Source organism: Poecile atricapillus, chromosome 1 (assembly GCF_030490865.1).
Source record: "Poecile atricapillus isolate bPoeAtr1 chromosome 1, bPoeAtr1.hap1, whole genome shotgun sequence".
Classification (NCBI taxonomy): Eukaryota; Metazoa; Chordata; class Aves; order Passeriformes; family Paridae; genus Poecile; species Poecile atricapillus.
This window is the reverse complement of record NC_081249.1, coordinates 116,021,732-116,028,293: the sequence shown is the minus strand read 5'-3', so window position 1 is coordinate 116,028,293 and position 6,562 is coordinate 116,021,732.

The window sequence follows — 6,562 nt, the reverse complement described above, 5'->3', positions numbered from 1 at the left end:
CAGAGAAATGCCACAGATGCTTTGCTCATCCTTAAGGGATCACCCCTTCCCATCTGCTTGTGGTCTGCTCACAGCTCTGGGCTGAAAACAGAGCTTGGGGCTTGGGCCTGAGCTGGCACTGCTCACCAGGGCCACACAGCGGGGCTGAGTTGCTTAAGTTTATCCAGGAAAAAGTCCCAGAGAGGTTTGGGCATTAGGGGGGCTCCCCATGGAGTGAGGAGAAGGGAGAGGGGCCAAACCACCTCCCTGCCCCACAGCTGCCTGCATGGCTGTATCTGCGTGCGGGCAGGGAGGATGCTGCCAGTCCTTGGGCACAGCCTGACCCCTCACTTGTCAGCCTAATTAGCTGGCCCTTGTGTGATCTAATTGGAGCTGAGCCGAGGGCCAATTTGTGCTCATTTACCAGAAGTGGAGGCTTTGGAATGAAGCTGCTCTGGTGGGTTTGTAGGGAAGGCTGGAAGGAAATCAGCAGGAACTCTGCACTGCCTGATCTGGCTGAGGTTTCCTGCAGGTATCTCCAGGGTGCTGAGCCCATACAGGCTGTCCTGGGACCATGGACACTAAGCCCAGACACAGACAGACCTCTTGGGTGCAACCCAGCTGAATGCCTTACACACAGAACCCCTCTGCCATGTCCAGGGGGGTGCTGGATGCTGCTGGATGCTCCGGGGCCAGGAGAAGCCTCTTGGTGAGCAGTAACAGAGGAACCTGCATGGGATCGGGCTCTTCTCCCAGGGAACAAGGCACCAGAGGAGGTTCAGGTTGGCTGTTAGGGGATATTCCTTCCCCAAAAGGTTGTCCAGCCTTGGCACAGCTACTCCACCCATCCCTGGATGGATTTAAAGCTGTGTGGATGGGGCACTTGGGGACGTGGGATAGAGGTGGCTTTGGCAGGGCTGGGAGAATGGTTGGGCTGGATGGGATCAGAGGGCTTTCCTAATCTGAGCAATTCAGTCATTCTCATTCCATGGATGTGGTGCCCCTGAGTGATCCCTGCCCAGAGTGTGGCACATTGCACTCCTAGAGAGCACCACGGGTCTCAAGAGACCACAGAGCTGCCTCACCCCGGTCTCCAAAAATGCCCTTCGTGTGATGTGGCTCTTCCATGCTCCCCTGGCACCCCCAGCTCTGCTGGCCTGTCCCAGAGCAGAGGGATGGGACATGGGAAAAGACACCCCAGCTTCCCCTCGGCTCGCCGATGTCAGTGGTGTCCCAGGGCTGTGAGGGACCGTGGTGCCGAGGCTCTGGGGACACGGGGCTGTGCCGGGGCTCAGGGACAGGCTGGACGGAGCTGTGGGCAGCCAGCAGTCCCCGAGTGCTGTCAGCGCTGGCCAGCCTCGCCAGGAGCCTGCCATCACACACCTCCCCGCGGGGCACGGCTGGGATTAACCCTTTTAATGGGATCAGCAGCCCCGGGGTAGGAGGCAGCGCTTCGCCGTCGGTGGCATCGCCTTCCTCGCCCTGCTCCTGCTCCCTGCGTTCGTCCCTGCGCAGGCATCAGCCCGGAGAGACCCCGAGCTGTGAACACGGGGTTGATTCGGGGGCAGAGCTGACACCGTGCCCTGGCACCTTCCATCCCTCCCAGCGCTGGCTGCCTTCGCACATCTGTGAGCAAGGAGCAGCCTCAGCTCGTGGCTGACGAGATGGCGGGATTGTTTGGGTTGGAAAAGAGCTTTTCAGCCTCTCCAACCCCCTGACAGGAGGGTGCAGCCAGGTGGGGTCGGGTTCTGCTCCCAGGGGACAGGAGACAGGACAAAGGAAAAGCTGTGCCTTAAGCTGTGCCCTTAAACTGTGCTAGGGGAGGTTCAGGTTGGATGTTAGGGGAAATTTCTTCTCCTAAAAGGTTGCCCAGATGTACCCAGGGCAGTGGTGGAGTGCCCATTCCTGGAGAGATTTAAAAGCCATGTGGATGTGGCACTTGGGGACATGGGCCAGTGGTAGCCTTGGCAATGCTGGCTGCACATTTGGACTCATTGATCTTAAAGGTTTTTTCCAACTTCAGTGATTCTGTGGTAAGCCAAATGATGGATGGGTTTAGGAAAAAATTCACCTGTCTGCACAACCTAGCTGATGCCCCCTGCTCTGGACAGGCTCCTCCTGAACAGCCACAGGCCATCAGGTGTTTCAGCCAGCTTGGGCCTTTGCTGGTGTGGGTAAAACCTGCCAGCAGAAAGTCACCACCAAGCTGGAGGAGCATCAAGGGTCTTGATGCTGTCCCCTGGAGGCAGCCCGATGTCCTGAGAGGAGAGAACTCCCAGCAAACACCCAAATCCAGCCTGTGTGACACCGACATCAAATGTGCTGTCTGAGAGAGCCTGGCATAGCCTCAGGCATCAGCCCAGACTGAGGGACATCAGCCCTGCAAGAAGGGCTCATGCACGAGAGCTGAAGTGACACTGAGGGAATTTCAGTCTGTTCAGAGTATCAGTTTCAGGAATCCCTGCCTGGGGCGGTTGCTGTGTCACTTCCCAGTCCCCAGGGAGATGTTGTGATTCCACTGCTGCTGCTTCTGCAGCTCCTGCCACATCTGCAGGACTCAGAGCTCCTGCTGCTGCTTCACTGGGACCTGTGTGTCCTGCCAGCACTCCTGCAATGCTCTGTCCTCCTGCTGTGACCTGTTTGGAGCACAGTAAGCGCACCAGGTCTCTCATGGCTGGTCCAGCTTGTGCTGAGACACCTTTGGTCTCTGCAGAGAACATCTGGGCACCAGTTTGGGCCCCTAGTACCAGGCAGGCAGGGACTGGATGGACCTGCTTCAGCTGGAAGAGATGCCAAAAACATTTTCCCCTTCAGAAATGCTGGAACTGGGACCAAGGAAGAGAGGGGCATCACATCCTTGGAGACACCCAGCCTTCTCCCAGACACAACCCTGAACAACCTGATATAACTTTAAAAGTTATCCCTGCTTGGAGACAGAGATTGGAGCAAGGACCTCCTGGGGTCCCATCCAGCCAGAATTAGCCCGTGGCTGTGTGCTCTGGGACGGATCGCAAGTTACCATCAAAATTTTGGCTCTACCTCTGGGGTCTTAGGTCTTTTTTACGTCAGAGCCGTGCTATTTCATGCTGTATTATCAGGTTAGTCAAAACACTTCTCCAAACTATATGTCTCCATAATTGCCAGCTACACTCAACTTCCTTGGCCCCTGCTGTTTTCCATTGCATCGGATTTTCAGTCACGCAGAATATCCACTTTCACCTCCATATGCACCCCCCTTCCTGTGGGGAAGCCAACACCTCCTGGCTGTGTTCTCCAGAATCCTGCTCCCCACAGGGATGGGGGAGAGCCAGTGCTGGTGATGGGTACTGCTCAGCCTGGGATGTCACTATGTCACCAGTGCCGTGCCACACACAAGAGGATTTGCAGCTGCTCCAAATATCCTGTATGGAGCCCACAGCCCTGGAGATGGTTCCAATTTTTAGGCATCTCCCAGTGAATTGGGATGTACGTTCTAGTATCACCTTCCCCCAGTCAAAGGGAGGGATTTCTCCCCAGGATAGGATTTCCCTTAAAAGCTCTCCATAGAGACCCACGTACTGCGCTGGGCGAACATTTTCCCCGCATCCACTCTCTTCTGCACATCCTTTTCTTTTTTCAGGTTAAGAAATGGAGAAACCAGAGGATTGTCAGTGCTGCAGGGCTCACAGGCTGTTCTCGTGCCACCACAGACCTGTCTCCTCTCCAGACTAAACAGTCCTAATATATCCTGTCTCTTCTCACATAGAAATGTGTCTGTAATCACTCCTTTCTCCTGTTCCTTCACCTTTTTAGATGCGGAAGCAGCTCAGGATGTACCTAATCTGGCAGGTTGTCCAAGCTCTGCTGGGGAAATGGGATCGCATTTCCCTGTCTCCAGATTTGTCAAAGTTTGACACCCCCAGGATCAGGAAACAAAGAAATCCCTGCAGAGAGAAGCTTTGCCAGCAAGTCAGGACTATCTGGACACTGGAAAAAGCCCCTGGCTTCCTGGAAGACGGGTGCTGAGAAAGGGGTGATGAGAAAAACAGGGAAATCCTTGGAGATCTCAGCTGGAACCATCCAGAGGAGGGATGGAGGAAATGTGACCGGCGTGGCACGAGCGTAGCCCCAGAGGCCCTTTCCTCCAGCAGGATGCCTGGCCTTTGCCCATTCCCAAATGTGGACATTCCAGAGGGGAGGTAGGACAGACCCATGGCACAAACCTGCCCTGTGGGATGAGGGAGATCCACTTTTCCTGCCTCTTACTGACCACCTGGGTGGTTTTTCTTACTCTCCTGTGTTTTGGCCATGGAAGTGTGTGGCTCCAGCAGAGAACCCTGTTTGTACAGGCTGGATAAATCCAAAGGAAACTGCTTGCAAGACCTTCTCACCAGTGTTGCCAAAAGACCATGATTCAGTGCTACTTTTTGGGGTAGAAATTAATTAGTTCAGGCCCATCACAATTATCTAACTCAACGAGCACGACAATAACCCACTGTCTAATGGTTCTTCATGGCCATTTAGCACCATCTGGGTTGTCTGATCAGGGGCTTTGCAAGCAGTTGAAAATGAAGTCAGAAGGATTGCTTGGCCCAAACACCTTTTTTTGCCTTCCAGCTGCACAGACAACGCAAATCCTCTGGATGGACCCATCAGACACAGGGAATGGGGCTGCAGAGCAAACATCAACCCAGCCCAGCTCCTCTGAGGCTGCGATCCCCAAGTGGTGGCCCTGGAAGGAGCAGGGTTAGAAAAAGCTTGGCCACATGAGTTGCACCCTGCTCTAGGTGCACATCTTCCAGCTCTAGGGGCTGAGTTTGAGTGGGTGAGGTGAGGACTGCCAGTTTCCCCAGCCCCTGGCTGTGCCCTGTGGCACCAGACACCCGAACAGACACACACGCACACACACACACACACACACACACGCGCGCGCGCACACACACACACACACGTCCCTGGAACAGAGCCCCACACAGGGATAAACTCCAGGATAACCTCAGCAATCCATCCTCCAGCCTCCAGGCAAGGGGAAGCACAAGGTATTAAACCCACAGGTCCAAAGAGGGATGGACAGGCAGGACTGCAAGAAAACTTTCTAGATGGGAAATATAGGCAAGTGCCCCCCCCAGCACCACCTGCAATGTCAGAGTCCATCCAAACAGGCCAAATTTAGGGGTTTTAATTTTTTTTTTTTACCCTGTCTGTCTCTACATGTGCTTTTAGCTTGGTGCTGAGTGCTGCAGGCCACAGTTTTCATAGGAAAACCTGGGAAAGGGGAGTTTTGCTCACTGAGGACTGCCTGAGGGAGAAGTTTGCAAGCAGGATTTGGCATGGGGCTGCAGAGGGACCCACGGGGGCTCCTCCAGACCCCGTCAGGCTTCCGGCTCCTGTTCTGTGGCAGGAAGATCAGCACTGAAAAATGAATGGAAATACTGATCCCCTTCCAAGCTGCTTTTAGCACGTCCCAAGAAGTTACGCAGATACTGGTGTGGGCTCCTCCCGAGAGGAGAGAGGGAATCTGGAATGGCCCCGGACAGATACAGAGGAGAGCTGCACATTGTCCTTCCCTCCATGACCTTTCCCTGGAAGTCAGAAAGACCTGGAAGTTCCACAAGGGATGGAGGCTTTCAAAACGTGCCCACAGGCATGGCATGGTCTCAGCGTCACCACCTGGGCCAAGAGGCTTCCAGGGAAAACTGCAAAGTGCTTTGCTGCCCTCCCAGGATGGATTATTGGCCCTTGGAGCTGAAGGTGAATCACCAAAAGGAACAAAAGAAGGTAGATTAGAGATTAATATAATCTGGCCCTTCATCTAAGCAACTCCCAGCCTGTGACAAACTCCCAAAATTCCCAGGAGAAGCACTCCAGATGGTGTTGACCTGCTAATAAGAAAGAGATCACAGGACTAGTGTTGCATTTCTGGATCAGCCCCACCAAATGCTGGCCCAAGCTGACCATGATGCCCAAAAAGGCATTTGGTACCTTTGGGAACCTCTTGCCCTGCAGGTCTGAGCAGCTCTGATGCAAATTGGGACACACTGGTATCCGAGGAATTTTGTCCTTCAGGTTGGCAAGGCCAGGGTTAACCCTAATTAATCCAAAAGGATTTTGAGGAAGGTTTTGCCTTTGAAATGGCAATTTAACCCTTTCTAGTTGGTCATTTCCTCTGTGAGATCATTTTCCCCTGACACAAAAGCTGGGTTTTCCCTCTCTTCCTTGGGCAGGCAGCACATGTGCAGGTTGGGATGGGGATGGCTGGGTTGCCTTGGCTGCGGGCTCACCCCAAGGGATTTGTTGCTGTCTCCTGGGACAAACAGATGGTGGGCTACATGTGCAGGAGTGCTGAGAGGTGGGACATAGCTCAGCTCTGGCTCTTTCCTCTGGAGATTCCAGCAGCAGAGTAGCCTGATCCCTGCACGGGGCTCCAAGATAAGCCTTGGGTGATGCTCTCCCCAAGCCTGGGGGTCGCTCTCTGTGGTGGGGATGGTCCCTCACCCCCCGTCACTCTGCACCCCCAGGGAGCAGCCGTGCTCCCCACACCTGGTCTGGGGAGGAGGGATAACGTCATCTGCAGCTCCTTGGCACAGAAGTAGTTGCAAATTCC